Source organism: Piliocolobus tephrosceles, chromosome 8, assembly GCF_002776525.5.
Source record: "Piliocolobus tephrosceles isolate RC106 chromosome 8, ASM277652v3, whole genome shotgun sequence".
Taxonomy (NCBI): Eukaryota; Metazoa; Chordata; class Mammalia; order Primates; family Cercopithecidae; genus Piliocolobus; species Piliocolobus tephrosceles.
In genome coordinates, this window is record NC_045441.1 from 20,402,616 (window position 1) to 20,421,334 (window position 18,719).

At 49.7% G+C, this 18,719-nt stretch overlaps 1 pseudogene; it reads right to left on the minus strand.

The window, feature by feature from the left end:
- Nucleotides 1–508: 508 nt before the first annotated feature.
- LOC111534260 lies at nt 509–1,356 on the minus strand (annotated as a pseudogene).
- Nucleotides 1,357–18,719: the final 17,363 nt, after the last annotated feature.

Below are 18,719 nucleotides of genomic sequence, written 5' to 3' on the forward strand. Positions count from 1 at the left end.
AAGCATGCGTGGAAAACGTGATGAGGGGCTACATGCGTCAGCTAACAGAACAAAACGTTTTGCAGTGCTTTCTCATACAATATCTTGAATTTACAGATAACACTAGTAGTTTTGGTCAGGGGTTAATATTATCATTATTATTTTAACCACCAGGGCCAGGTGGTGGTGCCAAGGTCATCTAGCTATTTATCTTACTTCTGTTTCTTTCCAACTTTTTGCTTTCTCCCCCTTCTCCTGTCTTATAAACTAGGGAAAAGGGGAGATGAGGAAAAGCTGGGACAGAGCAGAAGTGGTGGTCTCATTCTATAGTAACACACCCCAGCCGAGGCAGGGCAGGTGCACCCCTCTCCTCATAGGCTGCCCACCTGGCCTCACCTCGGCCTCACCATTGTGGCAGCCCCGGTGCTGCTGCAGGCAGGGTGTGCTGCTCCCAGGCCCCAGGCGCTTGGGGACTTGTCTGGAAGGGGGCAGAGCACCCGTGCTCACTCAGCATCACCAGCATGCGGGTTCACAGGCCTGGCACTTGGCACACGAGGGACCAGTACCCCCATGGTAGCCTTGTGGGGGCACTCTTTTGTACTTGGCACAGGGAAACCGAATGCTTCAACAAGAATGACCAGCCCCTCTGCTGGCAAAGAGGAGAGAGGAGGGCCTGGCTCAGCCCAAGTCCTCTGTGACCCCGTACCTTGCTTCCCTGATGCAGCTGGAGGAAAGACAGCTGCGCCTGTGCTCAGCACAACCCTCTTGTCCTCCCACCTAGCGACAAACCATAATAATGGCACGGACGATACGTCCCCAGAATCGAGACCTGCCAGGGTCTGGGCTGAGCTCTCACTGTGAACCCAGGAGATGGTGGGAAAGGAGATGAAAGCTATGAAGCCCTTTCCTGTTACCACAGAGACTGACCCCAGGGAGCATTGCCCAGCCTGCAGCTGGCTCAGGGACTGGGTAGAGAGAGGGATGAGCCCCATCCAGGCTCCAGGCAGTCCCTCTCTGTGCCTGCTGAGGCCCTGCAGGTGCCCTCTGTTCAGTGAGCGTCAGTCCCCTTCCTCCATCCAGCAAATGGGAAGGTGGTGTCTAAAGTGTGCCTATGAGAAAACTGTGCTGCTGTAAAAATAACTTAATGTCCAATATCCCTGTCCCTGCACCCTGACAAAGCCTGTGTTGGGCCACCGGCCTGCCTCCTGGCCTGTGGTTCTGCCAGGTAATGACGGGATAGCAGCACCTCTGCCCTTGACCACCTGACCAGAAACTCACCCCACCTGGCTGCTCATGGGAGCGAGGCTGAAGCCAGGGCACTGGCGCAGGAGTCATCCCCTGAGGGCCTGGGGAGCCATGCAGAGTAACAGACACCGTTCAGTATATTCAGGCAAAAAATGAAAACATTGTTTTGAAAATAGACCCCCAACATTATCATCTATGCATCTGAAGGCGGAACCCGCTCTGCATGTCCAAAATGGGCATTTACTACACTGAGGAGTTCAGCAAAATTTCTATTAAGTTGGTGCACAAGGTTTTGCACCAGCCTCACAGAAGAGTCTGAAGGAATTTTAATATCTTTATCCCAGGCCCCCGGCCCGTTTCCAGGGAAGCCCACGGGTACAGTGTGTTCCTCCCTCGTCCTGGGATTGTGGCTGTTTCTTGAATGGTCATCCTTCATCTTCTCCATACTGAGGTGATTTTTACCTCTCAGAGTCTGCGGGAGGATTCAATGACAGGAAGAAAATGGTGTCGGTCAAAGCTAGTTCCCAGCCTCCCCTGTCCCCAGGGGTCTGATGTCTGGAAGGACAGAACACAGAGGGACCCAGCCCCGGATGTGCCATCCCTTACAGGCTTAGCTCCCCCAGCCTCAGCTTCTGTGCCAGATGCAGGTATGTGCAGGAAGGGATGCAGCCATAGGGTCTGTGTCCAGGCATCCACAGGTTGTGTGCCTTGTGGGGACTGTGGGTTCATCTCCCGCTTTCCCACAAGGGTCTTTTCCTTTCTTGTCAGAGACTCAACAGTTGCCACACCAGGGCAAAAACTTTTAAAAGTCAGAAAAGCTTTGTGTTTCTGTGCCAGGGTCCCAGCCAAGACCCCCAAGGACCCAGGGGAACTCCTGCCTATGCCGTCAGCTGTGCTTCTCATCACCACCCAAGAAATCTCCTCTAATGAGCATGAATGGGAGGAAAGTCAGCATAGGCCTTCTCAGCATTTCTATTGTTACCGAGCTCTTTCTATGGGCCAGGCACTTCACACGCATTATTTAATATTGTAAGGGTACATTTAACAAATGAATTATTCTTGTTGTGAAGAGGGAGACGTTTTCCCCATGTTCCTAGAGCATTTTTGACCCAGTGACTATGAATCTTTTCTCATCTTTCCATATGTAGATAAATCTTGGTAAAGATAAGCCACCTACTAATTTTACAACGCAAAAATGTTATGCAAATGTCAGGGATGCATCCCTTTTTGAAATATAAGCATCTGAGAAGGCAGCACCACACACTCCCTATACCTGTGGGCTTTAACCTAAGAACCTGATGGTTGCAGCTGGAACCATCTGCTAGCAGGGACGGTAATTGAAGTTTTATTATTCCCTGGATAAAGGCCATTGACTAAAGCAAAAGGTCGCCTGGATTCCCGAGTGAGTTTAGGATGAACTTTATAAAACATGCAGTAAAGGGCACTGTTGAGCTTCTTATGGGAAGACAAGGGGCCATGAATCCTGACAGCTTATGAATATGGTGGTTAAATATACGGGAGTCGGCCAGGCGCGGTGGCTCATGCCTGTAATCCCAGCACTTTGGGAGGCCAAGGTGGGCCTCCCAAAGGTTAGGAGATTGAGACCATCCTGGCTAACATGGTGAAACCCCATCTCTACTAAAAATACAAAAAAAAAAAAAAAAAAAAAAATTAGCCGGGTGTGATGGCGGGCGGCTGTAGTCCTAGCTACTCCAGAGGCTGAGGCAAAATGGTGGGAATCCGGGAGGCGGAGCTTGCAGTGAGCCGAGATCGCACCACTGCACTCCAGCCTGGGCCACAGAGGGAGACTCCATCTAAAAAAAAAAAAAAAAAAAAAAAAAAGTTGCTGGGATTTCTGTGTGTGCTCTCTTCACAGGTGGGCTGCAACACGCTGTAGTTAGATGTGCTTAGTCATTAACAAAACTGCCTCCTTCCCTTTCTGTTCTGTGGAGAGACCTCTGCCTTGCTAGGGATTTATCTCCCCAACAGCTCTCATTAGAGTCCTGTAAGGAACTGCTCCCACTGTCTTTGTTCACAGGTGAGAAGCCTGAGCTAGGAAGTCCCAGGTGAGCAGGCTAGTGGGTATCAGAACGCAGTTAACTTCCTGAGCCACCGTGGACCCCAGGCCTTCCAGATGCTCTTGCTGGCAGCATCTGTGGTGTCCTTCAGGCTCCTGTGACTTGATCTAAAGTTGTGGAGAAAGCCTGCGGAGGAGGTGCTTTGTAAACTGGGAAGTGCTATGGAAGATTTAAGAGAAGAAATGCCAATGAAATGTGTCATCTCAGGCATTTGTTAATGGTCTGAGGAGTGAAGCTGTGATAAGCCCTGGGCCACCTGGAAGCCCTCCCTGCTGACTGCCCATAGAGGCCGGGACACCAGGTGAGCATCCTACCTGACTGTCCTGTAAAAGGGAAGCCACATCTGACTGCTGCAGGGAAACCAATGATTGTGTCGTCAAAATCTTAAGGAGAAGGCTAGGCCAAGACTTCAGGAGACAGATCCAAGAGGGTCCTGAATGGGAGGACCCTGGGTCAGAGCAGACCCCTCGTTCCTGCCATCAGTTAGAAGTGAGATGAGATTGGAGGTAACCAAGGAAACTCCAAACTCTTTAGTTTTAAAACTGATTTTCGGCCATGACCTGATTTTGAAAAGCCACAAGGTAAGGCCAGGTGTAGTGGCTTACGCCTGTAATCTCAGCACTTTGGGAGGCTGAGGCCAGCAAATTGCTTGAGCCTGGGAGTTTGAGACCAGCCTGGACAACATGGTGAAGCCCTGTCTCTACAAAAAGTAAAAAAAATTAGCTGGGTGTGGTAGTGTGTGCCTGTAGTCCCAGCTGCTTTAGAGGCTGAGGTGGGAGGATTGCTTGAGCCCGGGAGACAGAGGTTTCAGTAAGATGGTGCCACTGCTCTCCAGTCTGGGCGACAGAGTGAGACTCTGTCTCAAAAGAAAAAAAAAAAAGTCACAAAGTGTATCTTTCTGGAGAGAACATTTGTTTTTGGCTAATAGTGTTTCTTCCTCATCATCCAGTGATTTCTAAGTAAAAATATGCACATATACCCATGACTTTCTGAAAATGGCTAATGCTTCTCAGCCCTGGCTCATGTTAGCATCACTCGTTAGAGTGGGCTGGCACTGGCCTGGCCCCAACTCCAGAGATTCTGTTTAGTTTGTTGGCCCCTGACATGGGTGTTTTAAAACCCTTCTAGGTGATTTTTTTTTTTTTTTTTTTTTTTTTTTTTTTTGAGTGCAGTGGCACCATCTCAGCTCACTGAAACCTCTGCCTCCCGGGTTCAAGTGATTCTCCTGCCTCAGCATCCCAAGTAGCTGGGACTATATGCACATGCCACCATGCCTGGCTAATTTTTGTATTTTAGTAAAGCCGGCGTTTCACCATATTGATCAGGCTGGTCTCGAACTCCTGACTTCAGGTGATCCATCTGCCTCGGCCTCCCAAAGTGCTGGGATTACCTGTGGGAGCCACCGCTGGGAAGGAGACCCCCTGCTCACTGCCCAGGGGCAAAGGCTGTGCAGATGGAAGGGCCAGGCTAGAGGAGGTGACCAGCCTAATAAGTGATTGGTGAGTGGCAGAGCGGTGCCAGAATCTCAATCTGTCCTTACTCCAAAATCTTTCAGAATCCCCAAATCACGCAAATTGCCTGAAAGACCATGAGGCTTCCGCAGACCATGCATGGGTTTTATATCCTTGGCTGAGTTCTCTCATTTGATCTTCACTGCAGTCCTCTGAAACTGGCACCTATACGTTGATCTCCATTTTCTAGATGAGAAAAATGGAGACTTTGCCATATTAAGTAACGTGCCCAGCAACACGCAGCCAGGAGGGAGCCCAGGAAGCCTGGCGCTGGAGGCGCCCCTGCGTGAGCTGCAGCGCGGGGATGTGCTGTGAGTATAACATTCTCACCGGATTTTGAAAATGTAGTGCTAAAAAGTAAAATATCTAATAAATAATTGTCCATATTTATTAATTGGTTAAATAATATTTTTGATACTCTGAGTCACAAATCAATCTCATGTCTTTTTGCTTTTTCAACGTGGAAACTGGAAAATCTAAAAATGTGGGCTGTGCCTTCTTCCCCGTGGACGGCGCTGCTCGAAGCCTGCCCCTCCCCGCGCTCAGTCCAGGACGCTGGCGTTTCTGTGCTGCCGCGCCAGGCAGGGCTCGGGCTTTCTGTCCGGGCGTCTGTCCAGTGCCGGCCCGATCCTGAGCAGGCGCTCCAGGTGCCGAGAGCCCATTCCCAAATCTGAAGAATGGGCGAGGCACTCTCCACACAGAGAAGCGTCAGCACAGTGCGAGGGAGGCGGCGCGGGAGCGGGGTCCGGGTGGGGGGACGGCGGGGGCGCACGCGGCGCTCCGGGGGAGCGGGGTCTGGGTCGGGGGAAGGCGAGGGCGCACGCAGCCCTCGGGGGAGCGGGGTCCGGGTGGGGAGACGGCGAGGGCGCACGCGGCACTCCGGGGGGAGCGGGGTCCGGGTGGGGGACGGCGAGGGCGGACGCGGCGCTCGGGGAGGCTTGCCCAGGGCCAATGCGCAGTCCAGACCCCCGGCGAACAGAAACGTTAGAACGTCCCTAGAATGGACACGAAATGAGCCACGGAAGGGTCTGGGAGAGGAGCCCTGTAGAAACGGATACAGGCTGGCAGCGAGCCAGCAGGCCGCCCCCAGACAGCGGCGCGGCAGTAGGCTCAGGGACTGCGGGAGGGGCCCGGGCCCCGCGGGGCTGCTCGTCCCTCTGGCCCCGCCCAGCCCCGCCCCAAGGCCGCCTGCTGCTGTCACCGCTGTCCTATGACACAGGACATATGTCCTATGATGTAACTGGGCCATCACTATGAAAACACGGAGTGGAGTATTCAGTAGATCCAAGCGGCTGTTCAGAAAGTATGGGCCCCTCCACCGGTGCAGTCCGCAGAGCAGCTCTGGGGAGCTACACTGAGTCGTCTGTCAGCATGAGGAGACTGGTGGGCACCGGAAAATGGGGATGAGGAGGAGGGCGTTAAGGGGGGTTGGCGCAGGTGACAGGCTGCAGGTCAGCGCCCCAGGCTGCAGCACACTCCCACCCCGGGCCGGAAGGGCAGGGACTGCACGGGGACCCTGAGGACGGAGTGCAAGTGACCCCCTGTCTCCTACCCCAGAGTAGCTTCTCACCGGCTCCCCAGCCAACCTCCTGGGTTTCGGGCAGATGGCCAGGGTGGGGGTGGGTCTGAAGGGAGACCCCAGCCAGGGCGTACTGGCTGTAGCCCGTAAACCCCTGCAGGTCTGTGTCGCTCCCCCAGCCACTCAGCCTCCCTAAACAAGGAAGCTGGAAGCCCACATCCCTGGGTGTGTTCAGCTGCCCAAAGCCACCAGCACCTTGTGTGTTTCCCTCTTCCTGCTTGGCAGGAAGCAGCTGGAAGCCATCTTCTCTTTGAGACTGGCCCTTTCACGCCACAGATGGCTGCACTCCACCAGGAAGGAGGAGGAGCACAAGCCGCCTTGCGAGCCTGTCTTGTGTGGAAGAAACCACTTTCCTGGGAGACCAGAACTAAGTCACTTGACTCCTCTCAGCTGCAAGAAGAGTGGGCAGCCATGATGGGCACACCCTCGATTCCCAGCTGAGGCTGGCACGGTTGCTGCCCGGTGGGTGGGAGGACCCTGTGAGGGCCTGGGTCACCAGTGACCCCAGAGACTGCAGTGCACTCCAGGTAGGAAGTGTGCATTGCTCATCTCAGTCTTTCAGTGTCCTGGAATGCCTGGCAAAGACTGCTTTTAAACACAGGTTAAATGATGATGCCGCTCAGTCGATAGGAGCTTGTCATTTGGGCAGAAAGTGTGCAGTCCACTACTGGGGCTTCTGGGACTGGGAAATGGGAACACTCACATTTTGGGCTTGGAGAAAGATCCCAGTTACAACTGAAGTGATTCTAAAGTACCAGGTTAGCTCATCTTCTAGCACTTCTTCCTCCTAAGTACAAAGCTGTAAAAGCATGAAAGATGTAGGCTCCTCTGCAGGGCTTGAGCCTTCAGAGGGGGGAGCGATCCACCCAACTAACCACCCCACATGAGCCGAGCTCGTGTCAAACTCTTCCCAAAAGAGCCGCATGGCAGGACACCATCTAAGGGCAAAGGCTTTAGAGGTGGGTGAGTTACACTATGCTCAGTGGTGCTGCGGGCCCGGAGCACTCCCATGGTCTCCCAAGCTTGTCAAGATTCTAGTTACCCAGAGTACTGACGGCCTACTGTTGGCACTAACTGCAAATACTTAAGTGAAAGAGAAAGTCGTCATTCATCCCTTGGACAAGGAGGAAGCCCCATGGCACCCACTGTAGACTCTGCTCCCAGCTTGCCATCGTTCTGTTTATTGGCTCTTGAATAGTTGAAAGTCCACTTTTTTAATAAGGTCATCCAGTGCGTTTCTCCTTGTCACACACAGAGCTATCATGAGGGAACCTTGTAAGTGCCTTGTTGAAAACCTGGGGCACTCTGGCTTTGTCACAGTGTTTCCCAAAGTGTGTTCCTCCCAACCGTTGGGCCTGGGAGCAACTCTGTGGAAGGAGGTTCTATGGTGACATCACTTTGGAGAACTCTGAACATGAGATTCCTCTTTTGGAAAGTACCTTCACGTATCAACAGCTGTATGTCCCTTTGAAAATAAAACTGTTTAACAGAAAACTCCATTTCTTTTTTTCGTGTAATATTAATTACCATCTGTGGTGGGCAAAGTAATGGTCCCCTCAGAGATGTCCCTGTCACAATTGCTGGAATCTGTGACTATAGTGGTTTATATAACAAAGGGGAAATCAAGGTTGCAGGGAAGATTAAGGTTGCCAACTAGCTGACCCCAGATAAGGAGGGTAGACTTGATGACTCAGGTTGACCCAGTGGAATCACAAGGGTCCTCAAACGTGGAAGAGAGAAGAAGAAGGTCAGTCAGAGGAGAGATGATGATGGAAGCAAGGTCAGAGAGAGAGAGAGTTAAAGATGCTATGCAGCTAGCTTTGAAGATGGAGGAAGGGGCCACAGGCCAAGCACTGCTGCAGCCACTGGAAGCTGGAAGACACAGGATACAGATTCTCCCCTAGAGCCCCCAGAAGGAACGCAGCCCTGCTGATTCCTTGAGTTAGCCCGGTGAGATGCATGCGGGACTTCTGATCCCCAGGTCAGATGTCTAGTGTTGCATCCACACGTTCGGGAGAGAATGGGGGCCTAGACAACACACCAGACGTTTGACCTAGAGCTCAGATGGGGAGAGAGGGCAGGCATGAAGATATGGTCTGAGACCAACATGGAACTCAGAAACAACAGGCAGCGCTTGCCTGCCTGAGACACTCACACCTGTGTGTGAGGTGCCCGCAGCGTGAGCACAGTCACCCTCCGAGTTGTCACGGAACCAACCACAGCAGCTGCTGGGAGCAGAAAGTCACGAGCTTGTGCTCACTGTTGCTGCCATGCAAACTAGCAAACCAGGCCCCTCTTTCCCAGATCCTATTTTTAATATTTCTGGCCATGAAACAGCGTGTGCTAACCCAAAGAAAAGGTAAGTCACGTCCATGGATAACCTTGGATTCGAGCGAATCCCTTTTGAATGCTGTGCTCCTGTTTCTCCGTGTCCACCCACTCTCTGGAGAGCAGCCAGGCAGATAACTTGGGAACGTGGAAATGGAAGCTGGAGACTCGTACCCCCACTTCCAGTAGTAACGATTTCTTCAGTTTTTCCAGCTAGAAAATAGGTGTCCTCCGGATGCTGGGGAGCTGCAACCAGGCTTGGGGGCCATGGTTGTCACCCAGCATCTGTGCCGTTTGCTTGTCAGAGTTCACCCAGAGCTGGTGCTTTTATCCAGGAGCTTCATTCCTAAGAATATTTATCTTACCCACTACTTAATTTTGGGTAAGAGACTCTTTCCGGAAAGAAACCATTTCTTGTACTTTGCTAAGTCATCATCAGTAGTCAGTGGTCTCTAACACCAGGCACTCCACCCAGTGTCCATGGCTGAGAGCCCTGCCAAGCCGGAGGCCCAGCATCTGCTCAGTGTGGCTCCAGACATTTGCAGCCTTGCTGACCTGGCAGGGGCCTCAGGGCAAAGCCACAAACAGGCTGTGTCCAGGAAGCTCCTCTGTTGGCTTGAGCACCATCTAAACTGAGCTCATTCAACAGAACAAAAGGGTCAAGCCAACATGTAGTTCCTTTATTCTCTTGCGTTTCCCAGACCCTGGCGTGTGCACTTCTGGGGGTGATGTAATAATTAGAGTACTCTGATGAAAAGTTTTTTTATTTTATTAATTGTACTGGTATTTATGATGTGAAAAGTAAAAACAAGGATCAGATGTAAAGTCAATTCAAAGAAAAATGTTAAGAAAAATAGAAACAAATCAGAGACAGCCATGACAAACATCACAAAGTTGTGCCCTGTGACTGATGCTGGGGCACCCGGATGGGGTGGAGGGTTCCTTTCCAGTATGTGGGGCAATGCCCAGTGAATACCTTCTCTCGGGGCACACGTGCACCTCTGCCCACTTGCTGCCATCCCTCTCCACCTCCGGACACTTTATCTCCTGATTAATTAAGTTTATTGGTAGAAGGGTCTCCTGCAACTCCACCGGTTACACATCTCGCTGCTTCTATTTTTCCATATTCTTTTCCAGGAAGAGGCTGTTTGCATGAGGAAATTTGCATATTTCTCTGTGGCTGTTAGTCTCATGTAGTGAGTTTGCATTTGGCTTATTTCACTCAATATTGTATCGGAAGCATTTTCCATGGTGCATATTATCCCAAAATAATTTTCGACTGTAGAGGTTGGTTGTTTCCTGTTCTTTAAAAGTTTTAAAATCTTTTGGCTGGGTGCGGTGGCTCACGCCTGTAATGCCAGCACTTTGGGAGGCCGAGGCAGGTGGATCACGAGGTCAGGAGATCGAGACCATCCTGGCTAACATGGTGAAACTCTGTCTCTACTAAAAATACAAAAAATTAGCCACAAGTGGTGGCAGACGCCTGTAGTCCCAGCTACTCGGGAGGCTGAGGCAGGACAATGGCGTGAACCCAGGAGGCGGAGGTTGCAGTGAGCTGAGATTGCGTCACTGCACTCCAGCCTGGGCGACAGAACGAGACTCCGTCTAAAAAAAAAAGAAAAAAAGTTTTTAAAGTTTTTATAGAGACGAGGTCTCACTGTGCTTCCCAGCCTAGTCTCAAACTGCTGGGCTCGAGCCATCCTCCTGCCTCAGCCTGCCAAAGGCATGAGCCACCCCACCCAGCCTGTTTCCTTTTTTTTTTTTCTTTTTAAATGAATACCACTGGACACACACCTCTTGCCTTCTATTGAACTTTTAGTTATTTTTGGAGAATAAATTATTGCAAGTGGGTCAAAGCACATAAATGTTCACACTTCTTAACTGCCCATCCCACTAAGCTTGAGGCCTCTTAGCTCATAGAAAAAATGGTGACCTTTGTTCTCAATATGCACAGGACCTTATCAAATAAACTTTTCAAAGAATGAGATTAAAAAAAAAAAAAACAGTGGAAAAATGACAAAGGATATGAATGTTACCTCAGAAAAAAAGAATACAATTGGCCACAAGAATATGAGACATGCAAAGCCTCACTGATAAACACTTGCAAATTCACGCCAAAAAAAAAAAAATCTTATAAGTATAAGCAAGGACTGACAAGTTTGGTAGTAGCCCCGATGGTAAGGTCTGGGGAACAGTCACTGTCACTGTGCTCTGCAGACATGCCAATCAACAAAGCTGTAGGGGAGGATAACTTGCAACCACTGTCCTCAGTGCTGGGGATGGCAGCAGCACTGTCCAGGAGCACTTCCGGCCACCGTGGAATGTTCTGGACCTGGATCCAGCATGGCTGCCACAAGCCTCGTGTGCTTACTGAGCACTTGAAATGTGACTGGTGCAATGGAGGGACTGGATTTTTAAAATTTTCATTTGCTTTTAATAAACGAACTGAAATAGCCACATATGGTTAGTGGCACCTGTATTAGATAAGTGACTGCTGCATAAGGATGCTGGCTCTAGGAAGCCCAGCAGCTTGTGATGGGGCTGCTTTGAGAACAGGGCACAGCTGAGTGCCCTGTGCTGGACTATGGCTAAGCCAGCTGAGTTAAGCACACCTCAGGGAACTCTGTGTGCAAAACAAGAAAGAGGAATTGAAAACAGAGAAATAGTGGGAAGAGGCAGAGGAGAAGCATGAGAATTGCCTGTTGCCATTTTTGAAGTGTGGCCTCCAGGCCTTGCAGCTGTATCTGAATGGCCATCAGCAGCACTGCAGGCCTGCGTGATGTCCAGCTGAGTGGCCACTGAGAAGGGCCTTTACTGCCTCAGGTCCCAGGCGTGGCCATCAGTACTTGTCAGAACCGGAGCAGGGGACTGTGCCTTACAGCTGGATCAGCTAACCAATACTTTCTGGCTGTTCCTGGCTCTTAGATGTGGAACCAAAAATGTTATTGTACAGTTTGGTAAAAACAAATCATTACTTCGCACATGATGGCTTATAAATCTGGTTGCAATGGATTTGCACAAAATGAAGCATAGCTTAGTTCCTTCATGGTCTGGTCTAGCGTAAAAAGTGGGGATGCTGTTTGTCATGTCAATGACGGGGTGGGAGAGAGAGTGGCCACTCTGCCAGTGGGTTCCTGCACCATCTGTGGTGTGCACTAGCATTTCTCAAAGGGAGCAATATATTGGACCCTTTACAAGGCAAATAGTCTTGACAATGCCTGATAATTCATCTAGGCACCCTAGTTAAGTGTTCTATAATTATTAAAGAGAGTTAGAATTGTAAGCCAATTTTAGTTGACATATATATATACACACACACACACACACACATATATATTTTAACTTTTAAAAAATTCTTCCTGGCTGGGCACGATGGTTCACACCTGTAATCGAGCACTCTGGGAGGCTGAGGGGGGCAGATCACAGGTCAAGAGATTGAGACCATCATGGCCAACATGGTGAAACCCCATCTTTGCTAAAAATACAATAACAACAAAAAATTAGCCGGGCGTGGTGGCAGGCACCTGTAGTCCCAGCTACTTGGGAGGCTGAGGCAGGAGAATCGCTTGAACTTGGGAGGTGGAGGTTGCAGTGAGCTGAGATCATGCCATTGCACTCCAGCCTGGGCAACAAGAATGAGACAATGCGCCCGGCCCTAAATGTTCAGCTTTTTAAAAATCCTTGTGAAATCTGTCCAGGTGTGGTGGCTCACGCCTACAGTCCCAGCACTTTAGGAGGCCGAGGCAGGCAGATCATGAGGTCAGGAGTTCAAGACCAGCCTGGCCAATATGGTGAAACCCTGTCCTTACCAAAAATATAAAAATTAGGTAGGTGTGGTGGCACACGCCTGTAGTCCCAGCTACTTGGGAGGCTGAGGCAGAAGAATCGCTTGAAGCTGGGAAGCAGAGGTTGCAGTGAGCCGAGACCGTGCCACACTGTACTTCAGCCTGGGCAACAGAGCAAGACTCCATCTCAAAAAGAAAAAAGAAAAAATCCTTGTGAAATTTATGTTTGTTAATGGTGAAAAACAGAGCTGCCAAATTATTTTTTTCCACCTTTGTAATCAGTTCTCTAAACACCAGTCTATCCCCTTTTCCCGCCCATTCAAAACATCCCATAATCCCCAATATACATGGGCTTTCTTCAGACCTACATTTTGTTCCATTGCTCCATCTCTGCCATTTTAATTGCTATCATTCTTTTTTTTTTTTTTTTGAGATGGAGTGCAGTGGCGTGATCTCGGCTCACTGCAACCTTCATCTCCCTGGTTCAAGCGATTCTCCTGCTTCAGCCTCCCAAGTAGCTGGGACTACAGGCGCCCGCCACCACGGCCGGATAATTTTCTTTAGTTTTAGTAGAGATGGGGTTTCACCATCTTGGCCAGGCTGGTCTTGAACTCCTGACCTCATAATCCACCCACCTCGGCCTCCCAAAGTGTTGAGATTACAGGCATGAGCCACCACGCCCAGCCTTAATTGCTACAGCTCTTAAAACGTAAAGCTATTCCTGGACATTTTCTCTCGCAGGTGAGTATTAGAATCCACTTCTCAAATTTCATTTTAAAATGATTTTGGTAACTGGATTAAATATGCAGTATTTTCCAAGCCGACAAAGAACACAATATAGTCAGTAGGTGAATGTGACTCAATGGGTTTTCCCCCCTCACTCCCCAAACAGCCCTCATTTCCACATGGCCTCCCCCTGACATGAGGCCCTGGTCACTGGCCAAGACCAATCCGTCTGCCCTTGCCAGGGGCCTTCCTCGCCCTCACTCTCCAGTTTTCTTTATGGTACTGGTCAGCACCAAATAATATGTCAACATTATTTATGCATATTTTAGATTTATCATCCATCTTTCTTGCTATAAATCTTAGTTAAAAAGGGCAGAGCTTTCATTGATTTATTCACTGATCTATCCCCAAGGCACATCATAGACACTGATATTCATTAAATGAGTGAATTTGGAGCGATGGCGTTTGAGATGTGAAATTTGCCATCTTGTTTGAACACCAACCTTGGTCTTTAGGGCTAACTCCCCTCCAGGTGCAAGATCCTGGAAAGGTGCTCTCTGTTGAGGAAGAGTAACTTCCCCATGGAGAAAGGCCTTTGTTTGGTCAAACCACCTCATTTCATTTAATTTGAGCTTCTCAACATTTCTGGAAGGAAGATGATGCAGATTCAGCTGCAGGTGGGAATGTAAATTGGTGCAACCTCTTGGAAAAAGAATTTGGCTTAACATGTCTTAATCATGTTCTCCCCTACGCCTCAATCAGAGACTACCGGAACACACTGTGGGCTAATAGACTGGGCTTGTTTCTCGTTGCAGCAAGGAAGAACGCATGCCCTGGGGAGCCTCGTGCATTCCACTCAGTAAGGTTGTTAGAAAGACACGATGATAGGATTAGGGCTTGGGTGACCTGCAAGGGGGTTTGAGGAACCCAGGCTCTGCTTGGATGGATGCTATCAGGAAGTGGGGCTAGCTCTAGGGTCGGCAGTCCTTCTTTACAAGCAGGAGGAAGGAAGCCAGACGAGGGCTGCCCGGCAAGGCAGCTGCAGTGCTTAGGCAGCCAGCATGGGGCATTGGGGCTTCTGTGGCCGGGATGGTGCATTTGTGCTCAGATGTGAGTCTGGAGGGGTTTCTTCCTGCCTTGATCCCTCATGGTCGGGGTGGACTTGCCTGACACGTTATGTGTTCCATGACATAGTTTATATTTAGCAGAATACAGGGCCCAGCTCCTGCATATCGGGGGCTGCTGTTCTCTTTCTCACTGCCTTTTAACCCAAGGAGTCCACTTTTGAGCATCAATCATAAGCAAATAGATACACACGCAAATGAAAAATGTAAGGCCAGGCGCAGTGACTTGTGTCTGTAATCCCAAGCACTTTGGGAAGCCGAGGCGGGCGGATCATGAGGTGAAGAGATCAAGACCATCCTGGCCAACACGGTGAAACCCTGTCTCTACTAAATATACAAAAATTAGCTGAGTGTGGTGGTGTGCACCTGTAGTCCCAGCTACTCGGGATGCTGAGGCAGGAGAATCGCTTGAACCTGGGAGGCGAAGGTTGTAGTGAGCGAAGATTACGCCACTGCACTCCAGCCTGGCAACAGACTCAAAAAAAAAAAAAAAAAAAAAAAAAAGAGAGAGAAAGAAAAAAATAAGAAAAGTGTATGTACATCTCACCATTATTATTAATAGAGAAAATGCCCTCCAAATATAGGTGCAGTAAAGAAGTTTTACAAAGCAAATATGTGCCACAGGCCATGCTGGGCAGGGCAGAGTGCAGACAAGGCTGAGGATGGCATGGCCACGAGCGGCTGCCATAAGCTGGTGCGTGATGCAGCCCTACAAAGACGGCTCACGGGCCCAGAGACACTCAAGGACAGTGCTAAATAGAGAAGCGAGACATACGACTGTAAATATAGCGTACTATCAGTCATGTAAAGGAAAATCTTTATTTATTCAACAAATACTTCCTGAGGACTAACTCCCAAGGGAACAGACCTGCCCTTGTCTGTCTTTTCTCTGTGACTCATGACGATGGTATAGGGAGATGACACAGCATGTCCTAGAGGGCGGCTGGCTAAGCTCCAGGGCCTGGCTTCCTGAGGCGTACCTACCAGCTGCTGAGCTCCAGAAGTTGGACACTTCCCATGTACTCCCAACTGACGGCGTTTCTGAGGACCAAACAGTGACAACCAAGTTCATGTTTTGGTGACTGCCAAGAGGGCGTGGGCACAGTTGTAAATCCACTCTGTTGACTGCCAGCTGGGGACGACTTCTCCAGTGAGAGGACAGTTCAGTTGTGCTCAGGAACTTTCTGGTAGCAGAAAGACCTGATTTGGCCCCGGCAGGGGTCGGGCTGGTCCCGGAATTAAAGCCAGGTGAGAAGGAACATCTTGTATGAGAGTCACCAGGCCCCGGAGGGTGAAAACAAACCCTGGGTGGGCTCCTGATCTAAAGGATGGGTTCTGGGGGAGTCCCCAAATAGGCCATGTCCCTTCAGGTGACATGCTTTACATTTCACATCTACTGTGTAAAACAAATTATCCCCAAATTTAGAAGCTTGAACAATACTTCTTATCTCACAGCTTCCCTGAGTCAGGAATCTGGGTGTGGCTATTCGCGTTCCTCCAGAACAGGGTGTCTCATGGCGCCTCACGCACATTACAACCCCAGGTCTGGGTCTACACATCTCCTGCAACGTATACTTTACATTCTGCTCTTTTTTTTTTTTTTTCCATCAAGGCCTTTTCATGTCCACATCTAAGCACACACAACAAGTTTCTCAGCTTGCTTTTTAAGTCTGAGTATTCTAGGTAATCCAGTAACTCCTGGTCCTCAACTTCCTAACTCCTGACTGGGAGACCACTCTGGTCTGACTGTGCTGGTCGCAGGCCAGTGCCTGAGCCAAGGCCTGTCCAGCGGGTCAGGTGAGCGGCTGCACATGCCCCCAGCACCCTGCGCAGCATCCTCTTCTACGCCTCCCACTTGCACCCTGCTCCCTGACTGTAGTCCTTGGCACATCCTTTAATGCCAACAATTCCTTCCAGACCAGAGACACAGGCAGGGGCTGAATGCATGCCAGCCCCTCGCAGGTCCTTGGGGTAGAAAACTGGCCTTGCCTCCAGCCTGCCCTGTCCCAACACCCTGGCTCCTCCTTCCACGCATTCCGAGTGTCACCCCCGTGGGTGTGAATGTGGGAACGAGACCTGGGGGGGGACAAAGCCACTACAGCAAATTCTGTCCCTTAAACCTGTGGAACCAAAGCAAGGCTGGCAACTCTGACCCTCCCGTGCCTGCTCTGCCCTCCCAGTGGCTCTAGCTCCCTAAGCTGGAACTCAGATACAGCTTCAAAGGGCATCCGGAGGCCACAGAGGATGTGGGCTTATCCCTTGCTCTCAGGCGGGAGAAGAGCTTCCGCAGTGTGAATAAGACATTTAATCAGCCAGTCCTGCTCAGAGACCTAGACCCACCCTGCTCTTGCTAACCTGAAGAACAGACACTAGGCTGGGCATGGTGGCACGTGCCTGCAGTCCCATCAACCTGGGAGGTGGAGGTGCGAGGACTGCTTGAGCCCAGGTGGCCAAGGCTGCAGTGAGCCATGATCCAGCCACTGCACTCCAGACTGAGTGACAGAATGAGACCCTGTCTCTAAAAAACAAAAAGAATAGACACTGCAACAAGCACTTTATCTTGTCATAAATTTCACCTGCCAGGAACTCCCTGCTTTGACCTGCTTGCCTTCAGGTCGTTGGCCCTGAGCAGGTAGGTGGTCAACGTTCTTTCACCACTTTGTAGTCGCACCTCCATTTCTGTTGCCCTTATTCTTCTTCGCATCCACCAGTAACTGTCTCCTGACTGATTTCCTCACCACCAATACCTGCATCCTCTCCCCTTTCCCTCATTTAGGAAACATGGTGCTTTCCAGTCTAACATACCATGATTTTCTGTCTCTCACCTACCCAAAACACCATGTCCTCAATTCCACATTAAAGCTAGAACTAGCTATTCCTCTTAGAACCACAGAACTCAGCTGTCTAGAAGAAAACAGTATTGTGGGTCTCTGCAAAACTGCATATATCGAGAAGCTTCAGACTTAGGGAAAACATAAAAATAGCTGATGTTGGAAAGAGTGGGGGTGGGGCATTGGGGAGAAGTAAGGAGCCAGAAATTGGTAGAGATGGCCATGGAGCATATTCTGTCTTCCAGCAAATGGTGAAGTCATTCTAGAAATACACTCATTACCCCACTCAGTCCTGGGGAGTCTAAATTTCTTTGTAATACATCTTCAACTAGAAGCATTTATCAGACATAAAATCCCCTAGACATCTAGCTTGCCTTTCCAGGAAAAAAAAAAAAGACAAATACAATTTAACAACAAACTTGTGTAGGAAGAGAGACACTAACGGTGAGAGCTGCACATAGTTGGTGTTAATGGTAAATGTCTTGAAGTCTGGTTATTCTAGTGAAATCAAAATCCTCCTCAATTCAAATACCTCGTAGGCTCTCTTGACCCATCATTAGACTGCCTGAAAAGCAGGAAAGTTCAGTCACTCAGAGAACACTTCTTGGGCACATTATTCTGTTGCTGGCATGGGGGACACAGGAGCTGATGAAGTGAGTATGCCTATGGGGTCAGGTTTGTCTATGCAAAAACAAATGAACAAAGGACTCTGAACGAACAGTTGCCAGCGGCCTATGCAGTGACTACTTCCTCCCCACTCACTCAGCACCTTGGGCCACATTTCTGTATTGCAGGGTTGGAATGGGCTTTGTTCAGCCTCAGTGAAGAAGGGACCAAACACATTTGTCCCAGGTTCAGGGAGAACATGAGATTCTCCCATTTTCCCAGTGTCAACACTGGGGATGGTGTGTATACATCAGGCTGATTTCTGGGGAAGTCGGCTATCTCACCAAAATATTCCAAGTAATTGTTGATATTCTGGATGCTGACTGCTTTACTTAAAGGCATCCGCTGTACATATGACAATGCAAATTTGAAACATTGGCTGGTAGCAGCAGAGCTACTGATCCCAAACTCTGGTGGGGCTCTTTGACCAGTTTCAAGGTCAGGGTGGAGAAAGTTCAACTTCAGAGCTCTTTCCCACCAAGAGTTTTCTTTTCTTATTAAATTCAAAAAATGTTTATTGATCAACAACTCAGTGCTAAACCTATCAGAGAACCCAAAGACTTAAAAACCTGGGTTCCTCAGGAGGCTGAGGCAGGGGAATGGCGTGAACACGGGAGGCGGAGCTTGCAGTGAGCCAAGACTGAGCCACTGCACTCCAGCCTGGGCAACAGAGCAAGACTACATCTCAAAACAGAAACAGAAACAAAAACAAAAACAAAACAAAACAAAACAACCCTGGGGTCCTGCTCTCCAAGACATGTTAAATGAGATAATATAAAAATTCCCATTTCTGGTACCTGAAAAAGGTTTAGGGCTGGAGAGGTCACAACATTCAGCTTGCTGACCTCATCAATCTGTCCCCAAACA